The sequence below is a fragment of the Pituophis catenifer genome, unplaced genomic scaffold (assembly GCF_029215685.1).
Source record: "Pituophis catenifer annectens isolate HBS135680 unplaced genomic scaffold, rPitCat1.0.hap2 SCAF_1, whole genome shotgun sequence".
NCBI classification, from domain to species: domain Eukaryota; kingdom Metazoa; phylum Chordata; class Lepidosauria; order Squamata; family Colubridae; genus Pituophis; species Pituophis catenifer.
In genome coordinates this window covers 42003209-42018209 of record NW_027256881.1, presented here as the reverse complement: position 1 = coordinate 42018209, position 15001 = coordinate 42003209, and the positions used below count along the sequence as shown (strand labels likewise).

Here is a 15001-nt window from a genome sequence, read left to right as displayed (position 1 = left end):
TAATCATATATTATAAATATGATATAGAAATAATATATTCTACTAAAATTTAGAAGATGGATAATTAGAAAGTGTATATGACTATATTTAATAATATTTTAAAGGATTGAGCTAATTTTATATTAAACATTTTATGGGTATACTTTTAGTTTCTATTAATGTTATTCACTTCTTCATTATCTTATATATCTTTTTCTGATTTTACTAGCACTGCTATATCTTTGGTTGTACTTTGTCATATTTTCTGATTATTATACTTTTCAATAAATATATACTATATATTTCTGGTTCTGGTTAGGATGATGAAAAGAATGGGAGCTTCGCATCTGCTGTCCTGGTTATTTTTTGTTGTTTGTTTGTGAAGCGCGTGGCACACACTATTTAAAGGATAGTGTGACATTCATCTGAAGGGATCTTGGACTGTTGGTCTGGACACTTCAGCCTAATTTCAATTTCCTCTTGTCAGAGAGCTTGAGATGGAAGACTGTAATGTTTGTAGTTGCTGTAGTTGCTGTAATGTAGTTACAGGTGCTGACCATTCCTGTAAACCGAATGGCTAATTTTTAATTGGGTAATGGTGCTTAGGACTTGATTGGCTATTTCTGGAGGTTCCATTGCTTATGGCTCTCCCAGGTCAAATGCCACTGGGCCTAGCCAGTTAAAGCCTTCTGGGAATGGGAAGGGGAGGCAGAAGGACCAGTTAAGGCCTTCTGGCCCATGACAAGTTTCCATGTGCCATTGAGCTCTGGGATCTTTCATCTTCTAATCAATCATGCAGTTGATTAATGACGACAATGAGCAGAGTTAGAATTGCAGTCACTGAGTGAGGCAGGCAAATTAAATAGTTTAATTATTAAAATTTAATTAAATATATATTAACCTTATGAATCTAGCACAACAATGCAATTTACCTGAATCTGGAAATCCATATACACTTCACTTGGATTTTCCATGTATATATTTATTATGTTGGTCTTTGATTATTCAGGTTTTCTCCCGCGTAAAATTGGAAGTGTCTTGGCGACATTTTGATGAAGTCTCATTCGTCATCTTCAGGCTGGTGTTTTCGGCTTTGTGCTTCTAAGAGCACGAAGCCGAAAACACCAGCCTGAAGATGACGAATGAGACTTCGTCGAAACGTCGCCAAGACACTTCCAATTTTACGTGGGAGAAAACCCGAATAACCAAAGACCTACATACAAACACCTGCGAAAACCTCAGAAAACATTTATTATGTTTTATCAATGGGAATAAAATACAAAAAAAAAAAAAAACATACATCCAACAGTAACAAAAGAATAGAAAAAATGTGTGCAAAAAAAAAAAAAAAAAGGTGGGAGGGAATGACCCAAACACCCAATATTAAACAGTTTTTAAAAAATCCATCCTGGCTAAATGTTGAAAATAATAATAATAATAAAAAAAAACCAATTACCGTATTTTTTAGAGTATAAGACACACCCTATTTTGGGGGGAGGAAAATAAGAAAAAAAAATTCTGCTTGAGAGGCTTTCTGTTTGGGAGGCTGCATTTGCAGCCTCCAAAAGCTCCATTTGAGAGGACGGGTGGGTGGGCAGGGCTACATTTGGTATATAAAATGCATCCAGATTTCCACCCTCTTTTAGGGAGGGGAAGCGCACCTTATACTCTGGAAAATAAGGTAATTCTCCGCCCCTTACATAATGGGTCTATAAATGGTTATAAACTCTCTCATCCTTATTTAATAAAAAATATATAAACAAATATTTCAGATGAGGAGGTCTCTCAAATAGCCCCAACATTTAATATAGCAGCCACGGTGGTGCAGTGGTTAGAGTGCAGTACTGCAGGCTACTTCTGTTGACTGTCAGCTGCCTTCAATTTGGCAGTTTAAATCTCACCAGGCTCAAGGTTGACTCAGCCTTCCATCCTTCTGAGGTGGGTAAAACAAGGGCCCAAATTGTTAGGGGCAATATGCTGACTCTGTAAACTGCTTAGAGAGATCTGTAAAGCACTGTAAACCGGTATATAAATCTAAGTGCTATTGCTATATATAAATGGATTATGGATTTGTTTTGTTGTGATTGTAGATCTCTTCCTACTCACCTTCATAATTTTTTTTATTCATGCCATTTGCAGCCAAATAGCAGTAAAATGTCTTTTCATATATATAATACTTTATGTAGAAGGCATTAGTATTTTATATAGAAATCAGGTTAGAGGTTATTCCATTACATGACAAAACGTCTTGTATTTTTATCCCACTGGGAGTCTGCTGCTCAGTCAGTTCAAGTGGAATCATGTGAACTTATACTTGAAGAATGAAAATTTTGCCATTTTATGGTAATTTACCTTTTTTGAACATTTCTATTTACATGACTCCAGCAATCCACTTTTCTCTGGGTTCGAAGCCTCTTCTTTCTCATCAGTAATGGAAGAATAGGAAGTAAATCAATGTCTGCACTATCTTGTATTACTTGTGTAGCAGAGGTTGATAAAGCATGGTGTAAGCTGAAAAAATTCTTCCAGACCAGTGGTGAAATCTTCCCCGTTTTGCCACTGGTTTGCTGTCAGCACATGCGGTGTATGCACCAAATGCATGCTATGCGCACGCACATACACAATGTGCTCCAAATGCATGCTGTGTGTGCATGTGCACTGCACACCAAATGCATGCTGCACATGCATGCACATTATGTGCCAAATGCACGCTTCACGTGGAAAAAGGAGTTTTGGGAAGGTAAGTAGAACAGCGAGGCAGGCAATTTAGTGTGCCACGCAATTTAGATTCACTAGAAAGCAGGATGTCCTGCTTTGGATTTTCTGCGTGATTTTAAATCACGCGGCATAGCTGATTGTCGGAAATACCTGTTCGGAGGAACCGGTAGCATTTCATCGCTGTGCCAGACCCATTGGTTTTGGAATCTGTGGTGCTTGATTACAAACCCAATAGTGGAGTAATCAGGAAATGATTTTTTTTTAAGGCAACAAAAGCCTTAAGTGAAGTAAGGATTGGAGAAAAGAATACAATTGCTATAGTTTATATGACAATTTGAGTAACAGGCAACAGCACAGAAATTTAAAGCAGATTTAAAATACTTGAAATCAATTAAACAGCTCCAAGTACAAATAAAGGAATCCTCGCACTACTAAATAAATGTTCCTTACCAACTTTACATCATAAGTTCTGTTAGAGTCTTGTATCCATTGTAACACAGATTTATTTATACAGCTCCAACATGTCCAATATCTTCCTTCCTTCCTTCCTTCCTTCCTTCCTTCCTTCCTTCCTTCCTTCCTTCCTTCCTTCCTTCCTTCCTTCCTGTTGTGGCCCGCTGGCGGCCAGTGGAGCTGGCAGCAGAGTCGGACAGTGAGGAGGTTGGGGAGGAGGTTAGGGAGGAACTTGGGCCAGGCCTGGGGGCTGGTGAAACCTCGGATGAGGGCTCTGCAATGAGGCAGAGGAACAGCTGGAGCCCGTTCCCAGTTTGTGCAGGTGCAAAGCTGCCAGAAAACAAGAACAATTAAGAAAGGAGGGTAAACTCGGGAGTAAGACCACACCTTGGAGATGATTGGCCCTCCCATAGGACATAAAAGAGGAGCAAACGGGATGTGGGCTTTTTCAGGAAGCCTGTTCATCTCGTTTCAAGATTGGAAAGTTCTGTTCGTGACTCTAATACAGTGGTCCCCAAGCCCCGGTCCGCGGACCGGTGCCGGGCCGTGGAGTACCTGGCACCGGGCCGCGCAGCGGCCGGGGGACATGAACGCTGCAGCACAAAGGCTCCTGGGCCATGCGCAATGGGCCGTGCGCAAAAGCTCCTGGGCCGTGCCCCCACCCCTGCGCGCGCTCAGCGGGCCGCGGCGATAAAAAGGTTGGGGACCACTGCTCTAATAGACTTGGTGTGAAGTTTGGCCTTGCTCTGCATTTGGAAATTGGTTCTCTGGCAGCATTCCAAGTGAGATAAGATGGGGGTTGTTAAACATTCCTCTGAAAGACTGTTTGCCAAAGCCTTGTTGACTGTGAATGAACAGAATTCACAGTCGTGTTAATAAAAGAGATTTTACTGGGATTAAGACTTTGCTTCATGCTTTCTAAGGACGCCTAGGTCAGAACACCTTCCTTCCTTCCTTCCCTTCCCTTCCCTTCCCTTCCTTTCCTTTCCCTTCCCTTCCCTTCCCTTCCCTTCCCTTCCCTTTCCTTTCCTTTCCTTTCTTATTTATAAAATTTATTGGCTACCCATTGTACCTCAGGATAACTCTGGGTGGCTTACAATCATAAAAAATAAAAGCTGTATAAACATAAAAGGTTAATTGTATAAAGATATAAAGATAAAAGCATTACAGAAAATGAGGTGCAAAGTCTATTTCACAGACAAAAGCCAGAAAAAACACCAGGCCCAGACAAGATAACTCCTTCTTACTTAAAAGCTTGTGCTGACCAACTGGCACCCATCTTCATCCACATCTTTAATAAATCACTAGAGTTGTGCTATATTGCTTCTTGTTTCAAAAGCTCTACTATCATCCCAGTGCCAAAGAAACCCTCCATCAAGGAACTGAATGACTTCAGACCGGTTGTTTTAACATCTGTAGTTATGAAAACCTTTGAATGGCTAGTGCTGGCCCACCTGAAAACCATCACGGATCTTCTGTTAGACCCCTTGCAATTTGCCTACCGAGCAAATAGATTGACAGATGATGCTGTTAATATGGCTCTGCATCAGTGGTGGGATTCAGCCAGTTTACACCACTTTGGGAGAACCGGTGGTTAACTTTCTGAGCAGTTTGGTGAACTGGTTGTTGGAAGAAATCATTAGGGCAGAGAACCGGTTGTTAAATTATTTGAATCCCACCACTGCTCTGCACTACATCCTACAACATTTTGAATCTCTAAAGACCTATGCAAAGGCCCTCTTTGTAAACTTCAGCTCAGCATTCAATACCATCATTCCAGATATTCTTCTAACTAAATTAAATCAGCTAACTGTAGCTGACCACACTTGTAAATGGATCATAAGCTTCCTAAGAGACAGGAAGCAGCAGGTGAAGCTAAGCAAAATCACATTAGATACCTGTACAATTAGCACAGCCCCCCCCCCACCCAGGGCTGTGTGCTCTCTCCACTTCTCTTCTTTTATATACCAATAACTGCATCTCAAAAGATCCCTCTGTTAAAGTACTGAAGTTTGCAGATGATACAACAGGTCTCATTCGAAACAATGACGAATCTGCATACAGATAGGAGGTTGAACAACTAGCCTTGTGGTGCGACCGAAACTAAACACACTCAAAATGGTGTGGTAGAAATGGTAATTGATTTTAGGAGAAACCCTCCTATATTACCACCTCTTACAATACTAGACAACAAAGTATCAAGAGTAGAGACCTTCAAGTTTCTAGGTTCTATCGTATCTCAAGACTAAAAATGAACACCCCCTAACATTAAAAACGTCATCAAAAAAGCACAACAAAGAATGTTCTTTCTGCGCCAACTCAGAAAGCTCAAACTGCCCAAGGAGCTGCTGATTCAGTTCTAAAGAGGAATTATTGAGTCTATTATCTGCACCTCTATAACTGTCTGGTTTGACTCTGCAACCAAGACAGACACAGACTTCAACAGATAATTAGAACTGCAGAAAAAACAATTGCTACCAACTTGCCTTCCATTGAGGACCTGTATACTGCACAAGTGAAAAAGAGGGCTGTAAAAATATCTATAGACCCTTCACATCTTGAACATAAATTGTTTCAACTCAAAACGATGCTATAGGGCACTGCACACCAGAACAACTAGACACAAGGACAGTTTTCCCCTGAATGCCATCACTCTACTAAATAACTAATTCCCACAACACTGTCAAACTATTTACTAAGATTGTATTACTATTAGTATTCTCATCCTTACTATTACCTATCTCTTCCCACTTATGACTATAACCTTGTTGCTTGTATCTTTATGATTTATATTGTTTTATTTAGTTTCCTAGTATGATTTGATTGTTTATTTAGTATCCTATGACTGTCACTAAGTGTTGTATCTAATGATTCTTGATGAATGTATTTTTTTAATGTACACTGAAAGCATATGTACCAAAGACAAATTCCTTGTGTGTCCAATTGGCCAATAAAGACTTCTATATTCTATATATTCTATAAAAACATAAATAAAATACTACACACAGCCAAATACAGGAAACCAATCAAAAGATGGGGAGGGTGGGAGCAGGATGATGGTGAGGTGCAATCTGTTGTTAATTGATCAACAACCTACATTGTGATGCTGCCCCATTGGAGCCCCAAGCCAACTGGCAGAGCCAGGTCTTTTTAGGCTCTTACGAAAGATCAGGAGGATTGGAACCAACTTCACTCTGGGAGGCAAGATGTTCCAGAGGGCAGGTGCAACAGCAGAGAAGGCCTTCATTAATATTTATTTATTTATTTTTCACATTTTTTGAACTGCCCATCTCAAATACAAAAAAAAATCTACTACCATATAAATAAAAAGTCAGGTACTATACATGTGAAAATATATAAGGAGTACACCGAATCATAAGCTATTGCTATTAACATAAATCATAAAATCCAACTAAAAGTTGGATCAAATTGTGGTTCTTGCTTCTGAAATTTCATTACTTTATCTGTGATTTTCTTAATGTGGCAGTTGAAGAGACTTTACTAATCCACAATTCAGTTGTTACATTGTCGAAGTTTTCCAATGTGACACAATTGTTGTTTTGGCTTCTATAATAAAATAAATAATCAATTCTTTATTTTTAAATTTTTGGTTTGTTCCTGTAATTAAGTGCAATAAGCCTAACCCTGGAGAGCATTCAATTCTTTGTTTGGTGATAATACTCCTCCAAAAATTATTTTGCCAAAAGGATATTACTTTATCACATGATAACCATAAATAAAAGAATCATACTTTTTTGGACAACATTCCATTATTTGGAAGAAAAATCGTGATATATGTGTTGCAAGTTCAATAGGAGACAAATGCCAATTGTGTATAAACCACTACATTTCTTCCATTGAATCTGAAGTAAATCCGCCTGATTTCAATTGCTGCTGCCAATATGTCTCCTCTATGGGATTATTTAACTCAGTATCCTAAACTTCCTTTAATCCATGTGGTAGTTCTCCTATTTCTAACTGCGCTACCACAGCTAGGTCAAAGGACTGAGATGAAATGTAATTTAACAGGAAGAAGTGCAAGATATATCACTTAGGCAAAAATATAGGGCACACATGCAATATAGTCTGGAAACATGACTTCAGCAAAGGACTTGATTATGGTTAACCTGACATGAGCTGAACGTGTGAGATAATGGCTAGAAGAGTTAGTGCAGGATTGTGATAGAAAAAGCACTACATCAAAGACATGTGAAGTTGTTCCCCTCTACTCTGCACTGATGAGACCACATCTGGAGTACCCTGCATAGTTCTAGGTATAGGAGCTGTAGGAAAGATAGATGGAACTATTTTCCATGGTCACAGACACTAGGACGAGAAACGGCATTTAAATTTCAGTTTTCAGGATGATAAGAGGGGTACAGTAGAACAGTCTACCTACATTTTACTTATATACCTACAAAATGAGTCATGCGGCAAGGCAGAAAACTCAAAATTATAAGCAAGTAAAACAGAATGAATAAGAAAACACAAATTAAGTGTTTTGGAACAGCCAGGTCAAAGTCCAAACCTAAACCTATAGAAATACTGTAGCATGACCTGAATTGAGTACCTCAGATTTTATTGACTTGAAGTAGTTAGCCACAGAGAAAATATAACAATGTGAAAAATCAATAACCAGTGTTGCAATTGTTGCAGTTAAAAGTAGTATACTAATTACTGAATATAAGAGAATGTTTGTTTTTTTACATTGACATGTTGGATGAATTCATTTATGGAATAGATTAAAGTAGTACCAATTGAGTTGTTGATTTATTCAAACTCTCTCTGTATATCATTGGACCCACATGAGTTTTTGCAAAAATTCAGTGGCAAAAATACACAAAATTAATAATATCCGTCAGGGGGCAGTTTTTCACAGCAATATACATATTGAATATTTCAGTGGCTGTTCATGACAAAAGAAATTGTTAAATTAAATCTGTAGATTCATTTGAGTAAACAAGGATAAAATATTAAACTATGAATCGAAGACAGAATTGAATAATTATATTTATTTTCTATTAGAACCTAGTAATAAATTTCAATTGAGAAAGTTTCCTAGGAATTCTTTTAAAAACAAAAGCTTAAATAATGCTATTATTATTATTATTATTATTATTATTATTATTATTATTATTATTATTATATAATTATTACTAGCACATGATAGCATTATCTGACTTTTTCTAGTTAAAAGAAAAATCAAAGCAGCAAACTTCAATATGTTAAAGTGAGATAAGTAATAAACATTTCTGTTATGTCTACAAAACTAAGGTCTTAAATTTTACCTCACAACTATAATATTTTTATAATTCTATAATTTTAAATAAGGAAAGGAAAGGAAAGGAAGAAAGGAAAGGAAAGGTTCAACACAGTTTGAAAAATGAAAAAAAATGCCATTAATGATTAGGGGCCAAATAAAACAAAGTTTGTCTGGGTATGTAGATTTTTTTTTCCATTTGAGTTTTATTGGGTTTTAACAAAAAATTCTTATTCAACTCTTGTGCACGACTGTGACCATTTACAGATCATCATACTAATATTCTCCTATACTCTATGTAATTTTACAAAATCTACTATCTGTTATTTCCCTTTTTTTCTATCTTCAATCCAATTATACAATTTCTCCCATATTACATAAAAGTCCGAATCCATCTGTCCTTTCAGTTCCAATGTCATTTTATCCATCTCAACGCAATCTAATATCTTTCTAATTATTAGATCTCCTCATGTTCTCTCTCATCGTGTATCTCATTGCTCTCTGTGTCAGTAGCTGTCTGATAAGGTATTTACCACGTATAAGTCTGTATATATTTAGATAAAACCACAGTTAATTATCTAAAGGCTCTGTGTGCTGTGTGCTCTGTTTTGCTCCTGGGTTTATCTTATAATACTAGTGACGCTGCCTAAACTTTGACAAAGTTATCTGAACAATATAATATTATTATCCAAGTTACAGAATTTTGAGGAGTTCATAGCAAAAAGTGATTGACAGGGGTTTTAGCATTAAGCGAAATGATAACAATTTTTCAGTTACACAATTTTTGAAAAACGCATCACATCCAAAACAATTATTCTGGCTTTATAGTAAATAATTGATTTAAACAATTGTTTTAATAAATAATTGTTTTATTTACATTTATGTAGACAATACTAAAGAAATGCAATATTTACAAACCTTTTGCTTTTTGAAATCTGCAATCTTATTTCATGCAGAATTTCAAAAAGTATGTATCATTCAAACATATTTTATTTAACATATTTAATCTTTTCCATGGTCCTTGAATGATGAAAAATACTTGTGTATCTTCTTTCTTCCTGGTGAGAGCAATATATAAATGTTTTTTCCTCTACATAGATCTTTTAAGGTTGCATCCCAGGGTAAGAAATGTTTGTGTGTTATTATCCTAGTTTTTCTTCGATTCTCAACTATATTTATCTGTTAGGTTGTGCTTTATCCTTTGTTTAAAAATGTTCTTCCCAACATTAGCAAATTTAAAATCGTGTTTAGCTGGGTTGTCTAGCAAATCGTTCTAGGCTAGAGGGGAAAAAATATAATGGCTTTTAAAGAAACTATTGAGACCCGTGATAAACCGGGTGGTGGTGTACTCAATTGGCATGAATACCTTAGTTTTAGATGGGTCAGCTTTAGGGGTCAAGTTGTGAAGAGAAAAGGCATCACACACACTTCATCAACACTGTGGAATGAGAGGCCAGTGCATTTACTGAGCAATAGATTTCCAGTGAGCATATAAACTAATTGGTGGATGAACATGCCCCAGGAGCAATGATTTTAAGGTCATGGCAGGCTCAGTGAATTGTGCTGACTTACACTTGTGCCTCACTGATAGCTGATCTTACCAATGAGCAGTTTAGAGGCATTCATGCCTGAATGTTCTTCCATGTGCCTTGAATGGCATGTCAGTGGTCACTGTTTCTGACATCTTTTATATTTGTCCAGTCAGCTTTAAATCTTTAGCTTGGGCTCTAGCATACTCAGAAAAGAAAAGAGTGAAGCAATTATTTTCAGTCATTGAGTTTTGAAGTTCTTTGTGTTAATTATTCCAAATAGAGCTAGTTCATCAACAAACTAGAAATGTTAAAATGAAGAAAAGGGAAAATTGAATGTATACATTTTAATAATAAATGGTATTCTGATTGTAGGTTTGCTTTCCTCTTATTTAAATTTCATGCTAAAAGGAATCTCAGTTTTGAGGATGATTCAAATATATCATAAAGCAATGTAGGAATAGATTACTTAGCATTTTGTTTGCCCTATGCTTTACATAACTATCCATTGCACTTGTATATGCAGACTTAACACAGATTCTTTTGTATTAAAGCTGTTTATATAGATCAGAAATATATCAAATCCATGCCCTCTCATTGTTAAGAGGGGTATATCAGGTTTCAATTGGATATATAAAAGTGTGCATAGTTATATACACTGTGTTGCTTAATCCAGACCATTTGATCTGGAAGTGTTAGGTGTTACTATCCCAGAACCTGGCAATCAAGATGAAACATTTATGGGATGAGTTGTACTCTAAAAGAATACCTTTGTAAATTGGATCTGCTCCTTGACCCCCACATATGTCTTGAGTTCATAGATAACTAAAATTATAATGAAAATTGTGAGGAAATGTTCAAAACTTTTGTGAATATTCTTCACTAAAAGCATACCGAATATTGTTGCACGTCATAAATTATTTCCTTATTTGTTTTGTGTAATACCAGCAACTGATTTAACAAATGACACATTCATTATTTTAAACATCTAATTTAAATCTGTGGATCTTCATTATGCACCAACAAATTGCCATTGACTCTTAGTGACCATAAAGACAGTTCATCTCCATATGAATCATCAATAATTTTATTTTGTCTATCCATCTGGTTTTTGTGCTAAAATACAGGAATGATTTACCATTTCAACAATATAAAACCATATCTTAGCCATTGTTACTGGAGTGAACATCTACCTCCAGCATCTTTGTATAGCTGCTGTGTCCCGCTTGCTTTACTGAGGCAGGTGGGATGACCTTCATGTTTTGGGTAACTCCACTGGATGTATCTACTCTTAACATACACTCTGAATGTTCTTCACTCATGTCTCCTAGGAACGGATCTATGGCAATTTGCCATGGCCAACTTGCCTCAGCTGACTTGCCACAGCCAACTTGCTGTGGGACAACTCGCCACAGCCAACTCGCCACAGAACAACTTGCTGCAGGACAAGAGCTACACTAATATCAAAGAAATGTTGCAATAGAATCACTAAAGAAAGGATGCAAAAGGAGGGAGAGAATGAAATATGAATTGCAAAAATTAAATTTTTTTTAATTTATTTTAAATGATTAAAGAGAATTGTTAAATTGTCCTAAAGTGAGTTGTCCCACAGCGCATTGGCTATGGCAACTTGTCCTGTGGTGAGTTGACTGCAGTGAATTGGCCGTGGTGATGCAGTTGGCTGAGGTGAGTTGGCCGCAGCGACTTGGCCGTGTCAAGTTGTCCCATTCCGTCTAGGATCACCTCCCTGCCATGATGAAGTAATAAAGCAAGACCTTAGGGATGCAATGGATCCTAACAGTTACATTGTTTTCAATGTTTATTTGAGGCAAAAAATAAGAATAAAACACAGTGATTGATCAAGCTTATTTTAACCCTGAATTTCTCATTGCATTCCATATCACTCAGTTAATGTCAGTTTTTGGAAAACACAGTTATTTGTTTGAGCATTGAATGCTCTTGAATTCATGACCAGACAGAGGATGAATGGGCATCTGAGATCCACTATCACTCAATATCATCATGCAGAAATAAGATTTAGTATAGTCTTTCAATATAACTACTGTTTAATTAAAATTCTAATAGGAACATAATAACTCTTTTTTAAAAATAACATGTAACATGTAAGATAAATTTAGGGTTAGTATTTACTTTTTTTTCTACATCCGGCACTATATAGAGGTTAAGGATTCTTTGGAAGGAAGTGCTTCTTTCTATATGTTGTGTGGTGGAAATTGTGATTCCGTATAGAGTATATGAACATTATTTATGATTTGTCAGATCCATCATTTGGTGGGTGTAATTTTTACTGTAGTATTAAGTGTTCAAAATAGCTGAGTCTTTGAAAGGTATAGTTCTTGACTTTCAGTTAATGTTCTCAAGATATAAGTGTAAATTACTTCTTTACACTACAGTGTTAAAAGTTCCTCTATCCACTTGGTGCTGTGACTAACACACCTTATACAACTTATCATTCCATCTTATTCTATCAAAGCAGCACATAGACAGCTAATCCATCAGAAATCCCTGTCCTTATCAGATACTCATGAATGGTTGCGCTTTAGGGTATAACAGCACAAAGATCATTTTACTTTTATAAACTGCAGACTATTGGGAGAAAAATGCTTTTCTGTTTTCAGATATTCTCCTGGTTTCATAGAAGTTGCAGTCACTCTTTTTTGTTTCTGTATTTCCTTTTATGAAAAACAAAAACATTCTTTTTTCAAAAAGAGGACTATGTCCTTGCAGCTGTGTATTCTGGTATTTTTCAGTGTAATCTCTACCTGTTTCTTCCCCCTTTTGTACTTTAGAATCAATGTAGTTAAATTTCTTTAATAGATAATACAAGAAAATGTATTTTCCTATCTTTTCTTTTTTATATTAATTTTATTAAAAGTTATAATTAAAAAGAGAAGAAGAAATATAAACTAAAAAACACACTAAAAAGGAAAAATAATGCAGAAAATAGAAAGAATACCAGAAAAGAAGAGCAAAAAAGAAGAAAAAGAAACTCAGTGCTGGAAAACTTGTTGATCCAAAGATTCCTAATACCTGAAAAACAATTAACAAGCAATATCCAAAAGTGATTTTAAAAGAATGTGAATCCAGTGCCTTAAAGTCACTAATGTGGATTGAGCAAAAATACATCTATTCCCTCATTTTATAGAGCCCCAAACCTGCTGGAGATTGCTATTAAGTGGTCTCTTCATGAGTAACAACTCAGTGAACCACTTGTGAACAATCTCAAGTCGTCTCCTTGTTTGGAGAAGAACTATGAAGAGCTGATCTGCTTGTCAGCTCATCATTCTGCAATAATTATTGGCTCTTCTCTGTTTGCTGTTTCCTAGCCAGAAGACAGATAGAAAACTTCTGTGTATTTCTCTGTTTTTCTAATGCTTTTTTCAGTTATTTTTATGGTATTGGTATCAGTTGTGTACAGGAGTCTGAGCACATATTAATGCCTCCTTCAAGAATAAAATTTCCATAAACTTTGTTGGAAATTAATAGGTCTCTCATCTGCCCACCCCCCTTCCTAGCATCTCATTGATTCCATCAAAGAATAGGAATTTCCTCAGGGTGGATTTATTGTAGGGCGATCAGGGTAGATCCCCTCACAATAAATCCACACATAAAGAGGAATCTACATATTTGAAGGCAAGTGTAATTCCTTTCTGGATTTCTTTGAATTCCTTTCTGGATTTCATACGTACCTCTGGAACAAAGCCCTGGGCAGGAACACCTCAATCTGCACAGGAGGGATTCACTAAAAACAGCACAAACACAAACCATACCCTCAACCTTACATCACAGATGAAACCCAGTCTCTGGACCCCATTTTCTCTGTAGTCAACCCCCCACCCCCGAAACAAATCTCTTTGTTTTTGGGAATAAATGGATCTCATTTCTCACAGTATGTCTGGATTTTATTTATTTATTATTTGTTTTTACCACTCTGGCTCATGGAACCTCAAATTCTTCTTCTAACAGCTTAATCACAACTACCTCTCTGTGCATCTTACATTGCATTGTGTCAGGTTCAACTGTTAACATATCAAAGAATATACTGGATATCATGGCTTGTTATAAAAGTTTATATCAGAAAAATACAGTATATCACATCTGATTGTGAATTTCTTTGCTACTGTTATAGTAATTACAATACTGCCCTGTTTGTAAATTTAGAAGGCTTGCTGTATCATCTGTTTTTTCCCAAACCAAGCTATTGAAATGTATTTATATATTTCTCATTCAACCACTTTGCCATTATATGTTGTTATGTTCTTTGAAAAGATTAGTTCAGTGTAGTTTATATGAATTGTACAATAATTGTATTGTCACAAAGATCCTTAAAGAAGGAGTTATATCAGCTAGTCCTTGACTTATGACTACAATTGGAACAGAATTTTCATTGTTAAACAATGGAGCTGTTAAGTGAGACACACCTTTCTGCCAAGCTTGTTAAGTGAATTACTATTACTAAGTCATTAAACTGCACTGTTAAGTGAATCCAGCTTTCTCATTGACTTCGCTTATCAGAAACACTCCCCCCACATCCCAGGAAGATCTCAAATAGCAATCGCATGGCCCTGGGACACTGAATGTGGATTGCCAGATGTCCAAATTTTGATCACATGACCAGGAAATCCTACAAGATTAAGTGTGGATTGTTCATAAATTACTTCTTTCAGTGCCATCATGACTTCACACAATCATTAAACAAATAGTCATAAGTCAAGGATTACTTATACAATTTTATACTGGAAGAAATCCCACTGAATTCCATGAGAATTTCTTCTCTATAAATCTCCTAAAATATCAGAAGTCACATTATTTTAAGTATGTACATGTTAAAGTAAGCTTCAACACCTGCTTATTAGAACTGAAGTAAAATGATGGTGTGATTGCACTGATGTACTGTATTTTATAAGAATTTGCCTACTTTGAAGGCAAGGTGATAAACAAATTAATTTTATATTAATTTGTTAAGTGTTGTGTGTCAGTAAATATAGGTAAGATTTTTTTTTTCTCTTTAGAATGAATGAGCACTTCAAGAAGTACTTAT

General features: G+C 36.2%; 1 protein-coding gene across 1 annotated transcript in view; it reads left to right on the top strand.

Moving 5' to 3' along the window:
* Positions 1-15001, top strand: part of CAMKMT (calmodulin-lysine N-methyltransferase) — a 267295-nt gene that overhangs the window by 67645 nt on the left and 184649 nt on the right. The gene's annotated exons all lie outside the window — the stretch shown is intronic.